The 16487-nt window shown below is 32.8% G+C and overlaps 1 long non-coding RNA gene across 1 annotated transcript; it reads left to right on the top strand.

Annotated features, from left to right (window-relative positions):
• Positions 1 to 6306: 6306 nt before the first annotated feature.
• On the top strand, positions 6307 to 7596 carry LOC130726573 (uncharacterized). Its single transcript, XR_009014905.1, has 4 exons — positions 6307 to 6889; positions 7006 to 7082; positions 7171 to 7280; positions 7375 to 7596. It is a non-coding gene; the product is annotated as an uncharacterized LOC130726573 (long non-coding RNA).
• Positions 7597 to 16487: the final 8891 nt, after the last annotated feature.

The raw sequence follows: 16487 nt of genomic DNA, 5'->3' as shown, positions 1-16487 counted from the left end.
TTGCGACGGAGGGGAAAGGTGTGAATGTGATCGAGACTAGAACCACAGGGTGGTGGTGGGTTCTGTTACGGGTGGGTACTGTCTGTGGGGTGGTTCTGGTGGTGGGTTCTGTCGGTTTTGGTTCGGGTGGTATGTCGGTGGGGTGGTTTGGTGGTGGTTTTGGGTGGAGGTGAGGGGAGAAGATGATGGATGAATGTTGGAGTTTGGTTAACCTCTCGAGTGCTTAGCTGATATGCGGAAGAAGATGAATGGAGGCGGTCGTTTGAGGTGGCTTTATGGTCCATACATTGGCTTTGTTGTTCCTGGTATGAGGGGGAGGAGGAGGAAGAGACAAAATGGAAAATTCTCTCACTATAAGTTCCTGTATGGTGGGTTAGAGGAGAGGGAGGAGAAGGAAGAGAGAAGAGGTGGTAATGGTGGTTCTGAACTGCTGGGTTTGATGGAAGAAGTGGAACTGGAAGAAGATGAACAAGATGAAGATGAAAAGGTGGGTGAGAAATAAAAAAATTAAAATAACATGTAGGATTTTAAAAATACACATAAAATGAATGAGATTATGAGAAGGTGATGACTGTGTTAAATTCACAACACATCATAGTGAAACACAATTTGTCCTAAATTGGATTTCAAAAATTTTAGGGATCCAATTTGATGCGAAATTTTTTCAGGGACTAGGTTTGATTCCATTTACAATTTCAATGACCAAAAGGATATTTAAGCCTAAAATAATTGGGTTTTTACAAAATAAAAACAAACACATTCATCATAAAAAATTACAAATTTATGTTTTCTAATATTTAAAATTAATTTTGGTCTTTTAATTCATAAGTTTTCTTTCAATAAATATAACATAAATATCACAAATCTTGAAAATAATACACACGATATAAACAAAATGAATACCCCCGTACATCGCACGGGTCCCAATACTAGTAACATGAATAAAAATAATTAGAAAATTTTGTTTTGATTAATATATACCTAAGAAGTACCAAAAAAGTCGTTTGTAGCCTGGATTTGGTTGTTGTTGCTACGGTCACCTTTCGGCTTCAGCGTCTTGGCTTCTGCATGGATTCGGTTGGGAGATCTTCTTTTGGGCCGCTGCTGCGGGTCTGGAGGCCTTTTGGAGCCTGGGCTTTCTTTGATGTCTTTTTTTATCTTGTTTTTTCTGTCAGCTATATAGCGTTGTTGGGTTTTATCTGTTCGGGCTTTTGGTATGCTCTTTTGGTTTGAGTCTATGTTTGCAGGTATCAAGCGGTTTAATAGGTCTCGTCAATTGAATTTGTCACTTTTTTTTCGACTTTTATGGAGATCTCTCTAGAAGAGTAGGGTTTTACTATCCACGTGTTAGGTTTTTCGTGTTCTTTGGAAGGTTTTTAGAGAGGTTCTTGCTATATGAGCTGCGTTTTATCAGGTGTTTCACAGGTTACTGTACCCATGTTGATAGGGTTGTTTTTCAACGTTTCTTATATATATATATATATATATTTATCTATTTAACTTTCGGAAAAAAAAGTACCAAAAAAGAACTTAATTAAGTAGTAACCAAAAAGTACCAAATAGTATCGAAATTTATTTATTTTTTCAAAATTTCATACACAATTTTTCCCATCAGAAATTTCTCAATGACTTTATACGCGTTCTTACCCCGGATATCCATACCCATGATTCTTTTTAAAAAGTTTCATTCACTTTCTAAAAACACTTGCCCTTTTTTTTTATAAGCTAATTAAAGATAAGAGTGAAATGAGAGATAAATAAGATAAGAAAATACGAGACAAATAAAAAGATAAAGTGAGTGAAATGAGATAGAATATATAAAATGAGGTGTGAATGAGTCAAAATATATTTTTTTAACTGTGACCACAAATATTTCTTTTTCTTTTGATTTTCATCGTAAGCATTTGTTTCTTATTTTACTCATAAATCTTGTCTTGTACATACAACACTTACATGTAAATATTGGTTAAAAGGGGCCTTGATGTCACTTTGTTTCTAATCTACCAGCATTAATATTACTCCGTCTCTAATTATAAGATGAAGTTGTAAAAATTACACTTATTAAAAGGCATTAATTGATGCATTTGTTTTTGAAAAATGATATAATCTTCTATATTTACTCATATTTAAGTGAGTAGTACAAAGATGAAAGAGAGTAAAGGTGAGTTTTAATTTCAAAATTTTGGAATTGAAAAAACAATAAATGCAATGACAAATATGAAAAAAAGATTAACTTTTGCAAAGTTAGCTTATATTTAGTGAAACCACATAAGTCTCAATGTTATCTTATACTCCCTCCGGTCATATTTATAAGCAACAAAAAAAAATTCATATAGTTTAAGAAATGTAGTTAAACAAGATAAAATGCATTAAATATGTCTTGAATCAAAATAAACTTCCAAAATTACCCTTTGTTATTAGTGTTGGAAAGTGAGAAAGAGAGAAAAATTAATAATGTCATTTTTTACAAGTTAGAATTAATAAGGGCATCATTGGAAAAAAATAATTAATATAGCTCAAACTTTCATTTAGTTCTTATAAAAAAGACCAAGATTTTTCTTCTCTTATATACTTATAAATAGGACCAAAGGATGTAATAAGCATAGGCAGATATGCATGTGGGGGGATCTTTATTGTTTAGCCTTTGACATTTCTTGCTTGTTGATTGTGCATCTGAGCCTCGACCCCTGTTATCGATTAAACCGAAATACTTGCCTTGCCTTTGGTTACCTTAATATATCGATCAAACTCAAATTGGACCAGATTTGAACTTTCACCGAATCAACTTGAATTTAGTTTTTTCTTATTGCATCCCTTTCCATGTAAACTACATTTATCAATTTTGAAACTTTATATATACATATATTTTTATTATAAAACAAAAACAAAATTACCCATTTTCCCATTCACATGTTTTGTCTTTTCTTCTTATTTTAATGCATATGTACTATAACAATGATGCATTTTGTGTGAGTCCCAACCAAAGAATATCTGCAACACTTCAGTTTCTTCTTTCTTTGATTGTACATTAACTTTTATCTTTTTCCATTCCTTAGTAAAATATTGAATACAGTGAGTGAAATGATTCTCCAAAACCATGAAAATATCAAGGGTCTCTTTCATGCTTTTACGTTTTTCCTATAAGGCATGAATAGGTGAGGTTAATTGTTTGCTACCATTCGATCAATCATGTGGTTGAGCTATCAACTGCGCGCAGAGGGGCTTCAGAGGATGTCCGACCCTATAAATGGGAGCTTAACATTCCAAACTTAGTCACTGAGCAAGCAACTACAACTACTGGTAAATCATGTTCACATCTCTAAGATGAGGTGGAGAGAGATGGAGGAGGAGAGAGATAGGAAGAAAAGAAAAAGTAAGAGAGAAAAAGTATGAGATGTGATAGATGATAAGATGAGAGAGATAGAAATAAAAATGGTATCCTCCCTTTTTTCTTTTTTCTCTTCTTCCTCCATCTTCTTCTTCTCTTCTTATTTTTTTTCACTGATGGAGAAAGATAAACGGAGGACTCGTAAAATAAGGTATAAATGTCATGTTTGCCACCGGAGTTATGCAGATGAAGCACAAATGTTAGCATGTGTCTCATCACACCACCACCACATAAGGGTAGCGTTCTAAAGCAAGGAGTTCCAAGGCAGGGAGGGAACGCAAGTTCATCAGGACCCACACCACCCCCAGCTGCATCTTCTTAAACTCTTTTATTTCTCTGCATTTCTTTCAACAATAATCATTTTATATAAATACTGTTTTTAACAGTATATAAACACTTTATAATCTTAGGGTAAAACAATTTTGATTTTAAATAATAAAAATAATTCCTTCATTGCTTATATAAACAATTTCTTTTATGAATTTACTAAAATTTATAGGGTTGTCGTTTAATTTGATACAACATTGACCAAAAAAAACTTGTTTTAGTGGCACTACATTTGTGGCATTTACCAAAAAAATGCCACAAACTGATATTATTTCGGCATTTAATTAGAATGCCACTAATTTAATACCGCTTCCTAGCTAATTAGCAGCTATTTGGCAACAAACTGGAATACTCTGGCATTTAATTAGAATGCCACTAATTCATGACCGCTTCCTAGCTAATTAGCAGCTATTTGGCAACAAACTGATATTACTCTGGCATTTAAATAGAATGCCACTACTGCATTCCTAGCGAATTAGTAGCTATTTGGCAGCACATTTTCTAAAGTGGTCATTTCGCCTAATTACTAGTGTGCTAGAGAGACTCTGCAATCAAACATTCATTGCTTAAGTTTCTAAAAGCTTTTTACAACACAAACAAAAACTTCAAGTCAAATTTTTTTATTTATTTCTGCAAATATCATTTTCCCTTCTAACTTTTGATTTCTCTCCCTTGATCATCGATTTCTCGTAGCTTCTCCGTCTCCGAGCGAAGCGGCGTCAAATCCTGAACCGTTTTGGAGATAACCGTCTCAGGTGGCGGAGGATCGACGACGATGTTGGTACCATTCCACCGGCGGCGTTTTTGGCAGAGAAGTTGCTCGATTGAGCGATGAGGGCGACGATGATGGCGCTGGAAACTGTGAACTCGAAGACAGGGTTGCGGCGAGGGTGCGGAGGAAATTGGCGGAGACGTTATGTGCGAAGGGGATTCATGTTAGGGTTCAGGAAATTTGCAAAACGGCGATGCATAGTTCCAAATTCGAAGGGTTTTTGAGCTTCCCTGCTTCCACGAGTAAACCATGACTAATCGCAGCAGGTTGTGGTGGTCTCCAGGTAGCTTCGATTGCTCAACGTTCCCTTACTTGATTTATTGTGTTATTTTTCATCTTTTAACTCCAATCACTGGATCAGGTACCTTGCATTTGATTCTCAGTATGTGTTGAAATGACAAAGATCGACTAACTGTACACCAACTGTTTGATGAAATGCCAAGCATTTATGCAGTATTTAGTTGTTTGTTCTTTGCTTGTAAATTTTAATCCTGTACATTTCAGATTCTAGGAACAAGTCTGAAGTGGTGGTTTTTCTCTTTATTAATGCTAACTTACATATTTGCTTGGATAATAGTTTCAGGGTGAAATTTTGTTTGATGAATTGGTTTTTTGGCCATTGAACTTATCTATATGTTCTCAAGTCTTGATTAGCCTTAAAGGTTTGGCTAGTTCTCTTGATAGTGAACTTGATTTAAACATGTTCATCTATTATATTCGTTATCAAACTTGTTTTGACTTTAAGCTATGGTTTAACCTGTTTTGAAAGATCTTGGACATGACACAGGGATTAAATCTTATTTTTGGATGTGACTTGTTCACTTGTGTTTTTTTAGCTGCCACTGGTGTTGTTATTCATGTGGAGTTGGATTTTCCTAGGTGATATATAGGCATATGTTAGTTGATCCATGGACTACGGAATCATGTGGGTTTGATTTCGTGACAATGGAGACTGTTGACGATGCTGATCGATGTCTCAAGTATCTGATATTCTGATTCACTGTGTACTTGAAGGGCGTGTTATCACCGTGGAGAAGGTATACCTTTTGAGTAAAGTCTGATTTTGGGACTTGAATTTTCAATTGTTTTAATTTTTCTTCAAATCCAATGCATGGAAGATATCTGGATGATTTGCTCTTTATGTTCGACAGTGTTTTGAAATTTTTGTGCTTCTTTCCATTTGAAGTTCCTGTGCCAGCAGGGCAGTTGCGTGAAGCAACTCAACATCAAACTCTCAAATGACAACTAAACAAACAAATCAAATACAACAGTATCAGAACATTGGGGTTGTATGCCCTGCATTTCCCTCTTTTCTCCCGCACTTATATCTTATTATTCATCTCCCTGAATATTAATGGTTCTTAAGTTAAGATTAAATACCTTATCTGACAACTGTAGTGTTAAACATGTTATTTTGATTTTTATATTAGTAGTATTATTGCTTACAGACCTATGCTCTATCCTCAAGCTATTGTAAGTCTTTCTTCTTTATATGTCTGTGTGGTATATTATTCTACAAGACATGTTATTTAGTTTGGTAGTTTTTTCCCTTTTAACTAATTGCTATAAATATGAACTTGGAAATGATACGGACACTGACCTGACCATTTTCTATTCACTTTTTCCTTTTTAACCATTTTCATCATTGGTTTTTCTTATGTGGAAATGCATTTCTGATTTCTTAGTGAACTAGCTCAGTTGAGGAAACATAATTTCTTAAAACTATCATGTCGAAGTATTTTTTTCCTAAGAATATACATTGTAAAATCCATCAGTATCAAAGAAAGTGAGTATAAATTGTTGGGTCCAGGTGGGCCAGCATCCTGCCTGCAGGTAGCATTCGAAACGGGGCGCTGTCTGCTACGCTATAAGAAATAACGTTGCGCCCTCACTAACACCAATTGGTTTTGGCGTAGTGGTAAGCGCGTGATCCTACAAGTGGTATCAGAGCCAGGTCCCATGTTCGAATCCCACGGAAGGCATGCTGTGCAGCTAGTTTGGCTGGCAGGTGCTGGGGGGGGATTGTTGGGTCCAGGTGGGCCAGCATCCTGCCTGCAGGTAGCATTCGAAACGGGGCGTTGTCTGCTACGCTATAAGAAATAACGTTGCGCCCTCACTAACACCAATTGGTTTTGGCGTAGTGGTAAGCGCGTGATCCTACATAAATGATGCTTCATGAAATGGGAAACAGATATTTGTTGCAGGTACATAGTCCCTACTTGTATTTATTTCTTGTTCCATATTGATAACATTGTGAGTTGAACACTAACCTCTACATTGAAGGAGTGCTTACCCGATGGAGTTTCCTAGGAGGCTCTACTGCGGTTTGGTGCCCTTATTGCAGTGGCTGGTATTTGAATCGATATTGTCTCATTTCTAGGTTCAGTCAAACTATGGTCAAGGTATTTACCTATTCTATTGGAAAGTTTTCAATCACATTTGGCATTGTGTTTATGATGCTTTGGTTCCTTACCTTTGAGTTGGATTTTCCTATGGGTTTGATTTCGTGACAATGGAGATTGTTGATGATGCTGATTGATGTCCTAAGTATCTAATATCTGTGTACTTGAAGGGCGTATCATCATCGTGGAGAAGGTATATATGTGTACTTGAGTAAAGTCTGATTTGGTCTCTATGTTCGATAGAGTTTTGAAAGTTTTATGCTTCTTTCCATTGTCAATAGGTCCTACAAGGTACTCTTTCCAGAACCATTGCAGTGTTGAAAGTTTTACTTGGTACGGTGCAGCGATTGAAATGGATAATAATATTGAAACTGATTATACTGCGGACGAGGTAAACCATTGCAGTGTTGCCCTATTATATGTATTCTTTCGGTGATAACTTGGAAAGAATAGTTGATAAAATCATTGCAACTCTTTTATTGCAGACACCCATGGTTAGCTATGTAAATGTGCATGCTGTGTTAGAAGGAAGAAGAAGTCGAGCTAAGGCTTCGTCTTCAGATGATCCTGAGTCTTCTCAGGTAATTTTTTTGTATCTCACAATTAGCAGATTGGGTGTTTGCTTTTACAAAATTTGTACGGTTTTTATATACTGTTGGTAATACATCTATCTGAATTGTGGAGTATTATGCTTTCTTTTAGATAAAGTGTGCTGAAGTGTTTCTATGTCTCAAAGGGAGCCTCCACCCTTGGGTTGTATGTCATATGTTTTTAAGTTTATTTAAGTTATGATTATTATGTTATACATGCAGCCATACTAATTTTACTGTATTTTTGTGCTGCTGATTTAAAATAAGTTAAGTTAATGACATGCTATCAATTTACCCAAATGACATGTAAGAGCAGGTGGAACAAGAACTAACTCAAACCAACAATTTTACGATGAACCGGTTGAAACTGCTGATCATGCAAAAGGATTTCACTAATGTTAGTGAGGTTAGTCATGTTTGCCACTAGTTTGGAAATTTAGTTTTGAATCCTGAATGTTTTCCTTTCTATTTCTCATTGAAGTGATTACTTGATTGGGTCCTTGCATCCACAACTATTCTCTCATTTCTTATAGCATCACCTTATCCATCTTCCCCTTGTGTAGCTGATATGATAGATTGAATTGAATTAATGGATGAGATGGATGAGTAGAGTCATGCATGTCAGTTAGGCTTCTAGTTCGATCTCAATGGAGAAAGGACATAACCTACTCTATGGTTTTTTTTGGATTTCAGCTACTGATTAGAAATTTGACATATGCCTACTCTTTTCATTGCAGGGTCAATTGATGACAATATAGATACAATGAAGAAAATGTCTATCAATATTTGAGTCTTTAAATCTTTATGTAATTGGTTAGCTAGTGTTGGCTGTTTACATATATCTTCTTCTAATAGATTTATGTACTTTGGTGTTTCAATCTTTATGTACTCAAATTCAGATGCTGGAACCATATATGTCATTTCATGTTCATGCCCATTTGTTTATTTCTCTTGTGAAGGTAGAGCTTATATTGATTGTTAACAATATTTTCCTTTTATTAATCATTTTCTCTATAAAAGATAACAGGATTTCATTTTCAAAAAAAAAAAAGATAACAGGAGGATTTCGGCTACAAAGTATAAAAGTATGAATATATAAGTAAATTAAATATTATTGATAAAATGAGGCATATATGTAGTTTGTGGCATTTAAAAAGATGCCAGTATCCATTTGTGGCATTTAAAAGATGCCAGTAGCATTTGTGGCATACAAAAACCGGCATTTAAGCAAAAAATGCCACAAAGGCAGTTGTGGCACCTGCAATAGGGGCACTTAAGGTGAATGCCAGTAATATCACTTGTGACATTTTTTAAATGCCACAATTTAACAATATCAATGCCACTAAAAACAATTTTGATTTTAAATAATAAAAATAATTCCTTCATTGCTTATATAAACAATTTCTTTTATGAATTTACTAAAATTTATAGGGTTGTCGTTTAATTTGATACAACATTGACCAAGATATATATAGTAGATATACAAGGAGGTGTGTGTTTGTCTCTCATTCCTGAATTAAAAAAACTTAGTATATCTAGTGAACAATGATATCACTCAACACTAAAATGTGTTGTATAACTGATAAAAAATTGAGCTCTTTAAAAATCAAATTTAAAATTCAATTCATAGCGGTTTGTATGAAGAAGAATTTATAAAAAGATGTTTACTAATTTAACGTTATCTCAAAATTTCGGGGGATTAATTTTATTGCTGCCGGTGGTAAGATAACTTAAAAAAAAACTTTGATCGATGCAGGTTCTTAACAAAAAAAAAAAAATTTTATAAACTTACTTTAGCAATAGGATTTACAAAGATAAATTAAATCTAACTTTATCAAGTTTAATTTCACCAAAGTTTAAAAAAAACATTATTCTAACATGACACATGAGTCCTACCTGCTTCATTCCCTAATTGATTCTACTGTCTACCTATGAGGACCACCATACATCATATCATATCATATAAATAAGGCAATTCTCATATGCCAAGGTAAAGACTAGTTTCTAAATATTTGACCTTGCCTACCTATGCAGCATTACCCCTCCTCCACATTTAAGATACTCATGAATTTGCATCGCTTTACCCATTCTGTAACCCTGCCCTTTTCACTTTGGAAATGCTCTCAAGTCTCAAGGACTCCCACTGGAGAAATGTGTCCCATCACTGTCTACTGGCTTGGCTCTACATCAAATATTAACTGAATGATGTCTTCACTACAAACTATTATTAGCCTTAACCCCAAAACCAAAAGTTTGTTTGAATAAATGGAGAACAGTTAAAGAAAAATGTAAAATTGAGCCTATCTTTTCATAATATGTCAAAACTATTCAATAGCAATAGAGAATCATTCCAATAGAGAACTAAATACCTGATCAGTAGTTAATGAGACCAAGTTCTTCTGCCTTTAATTTCAAAAAAAGATGAGACCAAGTTCTTCGACAACATCTTATTTGACACTCGCTTGTTAAACAAGTGCATTTATCAAATCCTAACACCTGGTTTCTTGAACAAGTAGCAGAATGTCAGAATTATCTCTAGAATTTGCAAGAATTTGCAAAAGGCAAGTAGCCAATTATGTGACTTGAACTGCATAAAGCCAATTATTATTATTCCAAAACAAGGTGCATATGGTTTATGATTGATGCTTTTGTTTCAGGGTACAAGACCAAACATATGGAAAAGGAATATATGGGAAATTTTAACTACAATTGTGATTTCTTTGATTAATATCAGGTAAAATATATATTTGATGCCCCTATATTATAATGTTCGTATGCCCCTATATATAAGCTTTATCTGGGTGAAGTTCTTGCATTTTCTTGCCAAGGGGTCAATGGGGGCAAATCTGTGTATTGGGGGTGTTGTGGTCGGCGAAGGTAGTTTTGGGTTGTATGTTGTTGGTGGTTGTGACTTTGCTTTGGATTCATTGTCCGGTATGCTGGTCCGGCCGAATCATCAGCGCGCCAATTCTATTGGGTATGTTTTCATGATTTCGCTTTATGGTGAGTATCTCTCCCTGTTTTGTGGCCCCTCTAATGGCGAGAGGGATATGGTTTTGTTGGGTTATGAGGCTTATCGCTGCTTCTCGGTCCCCGGTACGTAGTTGCCCTTTCGCGATTTGTATGTTTAGTGCTTGATCCAATCAAGGTTGAATCCTTATTGATGATGTTGCTTGGGGTTTATCCTGCAATTTGTGCATGTGTTTTTTAGATGCTGTTGTTTTAAAATTTTTTATGTGAGGGTGCACCAAAGCTTTTGTTTTTAGGCTTTATGTATTATTTGAGGAGATTTTTGCTCACTTTGTTGAGTGTCGATTGTATTATCGATCATTCATCTAATATATATATATATTTTTGCTTTCATAAAAAAAATTAAAGTGAAAATTATTATTCCTCCTACATGACATATTGTGATTGATTATTAGTATAATATTGTTTTGCATTATTTTTTGTTACAAGAGGAAATGTAAACTTACATAATATTGTTTTACATTAATTGTGCATATCTATTAAACTATTTTATATGCTTTAAAAAATGTAAAGAGCTAAATACACATTCTTAAATGTCTGGACTTAATTGCATATATGAGAGCCAAAGATCAGTCAATTGTTTTAATGTTTCCGTAAATTAATTTGTAAGATTTACAAATTTAAGGATTTATTTTTAATTTAAATTATATATTTTATAAAAACAAATTATATTGCATGTATGATGTATGTGATATTTATTATTTTACATTCCAAACTTAGTCACTGAGCAAGCAACTACAACGACTGGTAAATCCTATCCTCCCCTTTTTCTTTTTACTCTTCTTCCTCCATCTTCTTTAATTATTCTCTTCTTATTTTTTTTCCACAGATGGAGAAAAATAAAAGGAGGACTCGTAAAATAAGGTATACATACTATGTTTGCGGCCGGAGTTATGCAGATGAAGCACAAATGTTAGCGTGTGTCTCATCACACGTCATGAGGAGCGAACCTGAGCCAGAGGGGAAAGCAAAATCAACACCCCCACCACCTAAGGGTGGCGTTCCAGAGCAAGGCGTTCTAGAGCAGGGAGGGAACGCAAGTTCATCAAGACCCACACCTCCCCCACCTGCATCTTTTTAAACTCCCTTATTTCTCTTCATTTCTTTTTTTTTTTTTTTTGATCAAATTTCTCTTCATTTCTTTCAACGTATATGTGTGTTAGTTTAAAATTTCCATTGGAATATTAAGTTCAATTTCGCTCTCCCTTGCTTCTTAGTATTTGGTAGAAGGCCCAATTTAGACTACAAAGTTGATAGCTACCAAGTTACCGGGCTCTCTTCAGTTTGATCTATTAAGCCCAAGTGCATGGATAATTAGTGTTAGTCATTTTATTCCTATTTTTAGTGGAAAAATTTATTATGATCTTCTAAAAACTTGTGCAAAGTTACACCAACTCATTTTGACTCACAGTAACAGGTTTTAAAAAAAAAGTCAAAATATATATTTTCTTAATTAAATATTTATCCTTAATTAATTTAGAAAAAACATTAATCCTTACTCTTCTGTTCCACTTCTCTCTTAAACCATATCCAAAACCCATTCTGAAATCCATTTTTCATCCCTCATCTTCAAACCTCCATAGTCTATAACAACACCGTAAGACTAGAGAGAATGCAGAGGGAAGCAATTACAGAGAGTGATTACCATAAAGGGAGGCAACTAAATTGCAGATCAAGAGAACCAGAAAACAGGGAGAAAAAAAGCAGTAAATCATTATGCAGTAAACCAGAAATTCTGAGAATAACAAGGAAAAATCTTGAACAGAAATCTTGTTGCTAGTTCGCATATGAAAATATTGGGCGTTGTTGTTCCAGATTGAACCAGATCCGAGCTTCTGGGGGTTGAAGATATTGGCAATTGTCACAGATCTGAGCTTTTGGGGTTGAAGAAGGTGGTTGGCGCGGACCAGATCTGAGCTTCTGGGGGTTCGATGGTCACTGCAAGCCTTTTGAAGAAAGCACCATGGGTTGGACCTGGGTTTTGATGGCGGATGACGATGGTTGGGGAGGTGCACCTGAAATTTGGTTGGAGGTGTGGATTTCCATGGGTTGGACCTGGGTTTTGATGGCAGTGGTCGCACGGTGGTGCTCACGACGGTTGCATTGGGGACTCTTGCAGTCGATGCAGTGGGTGCTCATGTCGGTTATCTCCAATTTTTCCTTCTTTTCCCTCTGTTACCTTTAGATCTGTGTGGTGAAGTTCAAGTTTTTCCAGGGAAGAATGAAGATCAGTACCGAAGTAGAAGAAAGGAGAGGGATGGAGAAGTGGCTCTAGGTTATTCTGTTTCAGATCTGTTGATGTTGATGATGAAGGTAGATGAAGATGGTGATCAAGGTAGATGAAGGGTTTAATTTAGTGATTAGGTTATTAGGTATTTAATTTAGTAAAACTTTCATTAACTAATTAACTAATAAATATATTTTTTGAATTAAATTTAATTTGAAATACCTGATAAACCCACTATAACAGGTAAAAAGTGCATGATGCAACTATGCACAAGTTTTTAGAGGACCATAATAAATTCCTCTATTTTTAGTTATCTTTTTATATTCTAGAATATTTTAAGAAGTGTGATGATACCAAATATATGGCTCTCCTTATCCTAAGAAGCTATAAATTGTATTGTTCTTAGATTAATGGAATTAACAAGAAATTTGGCAATAGCCTTCTTTTTATATTCTTCTTTTAATTTTCTTTTGATGTTCTTCCTTGATCTTCCTTCGTAGAGTTTCTCTCTACCAGTATTTCATTCACTTTTCAACCTTGGTTCTTGCACTTCTTGAACAATCTTTACCATACGGGATGGTTTAAATGTTCGAAGCCATTATTCATAGATTGGAATTATTTTCTTGAAATAATCTGTTACACAAGTGCATTACTCGGTTGCAGAAGCAAACATATTTTTTTATTTAACTTGAATTTTTTTTTACTGTCACTTAACTTGTTTTTACCATAAGAAAGAGGAAAAGAAAAGATCAGCGAAAGAGATAATGTCTCACATCGACTAAGCAAAAGATAGACATTAGTGGAATATTATATTATAGACAAAATGAAACCTTGGAAATTCCCATTTTTAATTACTTGGTTGTTAATTTCTTCTCCAATTAATGTGTAATTAATTGCTAAATGGGGGAATTAATGTGTAATTAATTGCTAAATGGGGGAGGCTTTGATGAAAAATGTGTTAGATATTTTTAACGATACTCATTTTATATAAATACTGTTTTTAAAAGTATATAAGCACTTTATAATCTTAGGGTAAAACAATTTTGATTTGAAATAATAAAAATAATTCCTTCATTGCTAATATAAACAATTTGTTTTATGAAATTACTACAATTTATAGGGTTGTCGTTAATTTGATACAACATTGACAAAGACCATTTCATGTGTATGTGTCTCTCATTCCTACATTAAAAAAACTTAGTATACATAGTGAACAATGATATCACTCAACTCCAAAAGATGTAGGAAAATTGGTACATAATTGAACTCTTTTAAATTTATGTATAAAATTAGATTCATAGCAATGTGTATGAGGAAGAATTTATAAAAACATGTTTACTAAGTTAGCGTGATCGATCTCAAAGTCTCGAGCGATTAGTCTCGTTGCTACTTGCGGTGAGATAGCTTAGAAAAATCTCATATGATTGATAACCAAAAAAATTATTTTATAAACTTACTTCAGCAATAGGATTTACAAACACAAATTAAATTTAACTTTATAAAGTTTAATTTTGCCAAAGTTTAAAACAAATTACATTAACCTAACATGACACATGAGTCCCACCTGTTTCATTCTCTAATTTGATTCTAGTGTCTATATACCAATGAGGACCACCATACATCATATTAATTCTCATATGCTAAGGTAAAGACTAGTTTCTACTCTGCCTGCCTCTGCACCCTTTTCACTTTGGACTCCCACAGGAGAAATTTGTCCCATCACATACATATGACGTCTTCATTTAAAGCTTAACACTACAAACATTCATAAACATTAATCTATATATATATGTATTATGTAAAGCACACTTGTGTTTTTGCATGCAATAAATGCATTAATCCATAAAAGCTCACATACCTTTATATTAAATACATTAAAAAATTAAAAAATTAAAAATTGAAAAAATTTGTATTATAAAAAACTATTCAACTACTTATATTAAATAACAACATTCATAGACTTAAAATTGACTTGAAGTTTGCATTTGACAAATTTAAAAAATAAAAATTTTAAAAAAATATTTATTAATAAATAATTTAGATAAAATACTTTTAAAATAAAAAGTTTTCTATATATATACATATGTAAAGCAAATTTGAAAAAATAGCATTAAACACATAAAAAATAGTAAATTTATTTTGAATTAAAAACATTAAATAAAAAATTGAAAACTAAAATAAAAACTACATCCACTTTATTATTCATTATATTAATTATTAATTGTTAAACTTTTCAATTTCTCATATTTAAAAGTAAATATTAAGTAACCAAAAAACAAGTAAATATTAAAATTTAAAATTTTTCAAAATCTCTTATTTAAAATATTTAAATTTTAATTATTCATCACAACTTAAGGCGATTTTTTTAAAAAATAATAATAATTGAAATTGACTACCTTTCCATTAATGACAATAATAGATTGTTAATAATAATTTATTTATATTCTCTACTAATTGTTAATAATAATTATAAATCTTATTAGTTATTAATCATAAGTTGAGAAATTAAAAAAAAAATAAAACTTATTACTACATTTTACTTATAAAAATGTTTATTAATAAATAATGTCGAAAAAATAGTTGAAAATTAAAAAAAAAATGATTGTATAAGATATTATTATTACTATATCGAATGTATATATTATTTGAAAAAAATCTTTAAATATGATTCTTTTTTTAAACTAAATATGATTTTTGATCTATTATATTATATAGAAGTAAAAATAACTTGAGGAAGCATAACAGAGAAAAATAATTATAACAAAAGTTGAATAAATTTAAATTTACTGAATAATATTTTACGATACTAAAATTATAACTTATTATAATTTTTAATTTAAAATTATTTCATTGTTGATAAAAAAGTATAAAAAAATATGTTATTATAACTTATATTAAAACCTTATTACTTGATTTAAAATATTTCAAATTCACTTAAGAATTTTTCAAATTATTAAATTGGTTTTTAAAGATTAGTTATGATATTGAAAAATAGAATAACATTTGGGAACAATATTTCCCCTAATTGAGTATCAATGTTTACAACCGGATATATGATAAATCAGCCCCTCTGCAATTGAATTACAATAATAAATCTAAAAATAGAGAACCCAAATCAATAAATAGGTTACCACCAAAGTTTATAAAATTAATTCAATGTTAATACAAAAGAAATTTAATTACACTATAATAATTTTTATAATATATTAAAAAAATAGTGTAAATAAACCCGTGCAACGCACGGGTATTATTTCTAGTTGTCTGGTATAGGAAACACTTGCACGTTAATGATGTAAGAGCATCTCCAATGGTAGGAACTTATTTTGGGACTTAACTCAATTTTTGTGGGCCCAAATTGCCACATAGGATTTAAGACACTCATAAGGTCTTCATGCACATTTTACTCTAGTGGTTGAGATCTTATTTTACTTTTGTCTGGACCCACAATACTCAATATATTTATATTATTTATTTCTCTCCCTAATTTTCACTTTGGTTATGGTATTAAAGGAGAGAGAAAAAATATTATTTTATTTAAGATCTCACATTTGAGAGTACCTGAGCTAAGGCACAGATCTTAGCTTTTGCTAATATCTCATGCAATGTAGGATATATAGCTTCAATGGTGAGATCTAATAAGATCCGAATCTTATTTTAAGGTCCCAAAATAAGGACTCCATTAGAGATGCTCTAAGGGACTCCGACTTCAAGTCTACCAACATTAATAAACATTAACTGTCACACATGTGAG

This window comes from Lotus japonicus, chromosome 6 (genome assembly GCF_012489685.1).
Source record: "Lotus japonicus ecotype B-129 chromosome 6, LjGifu_v1.2".
In the NCBI taxonomy this organism is placed as follows: Eukaryota; Viridiplantae; Streptophyta; class Magnoliopsida; order Fabales; family Fabaceae; genus Lotus; species Lotus japonicus.
Note: the sequence above shows the minus strand (reverse complement) of the source record. Positions and strands in the feature narration are given on the sequence as shown.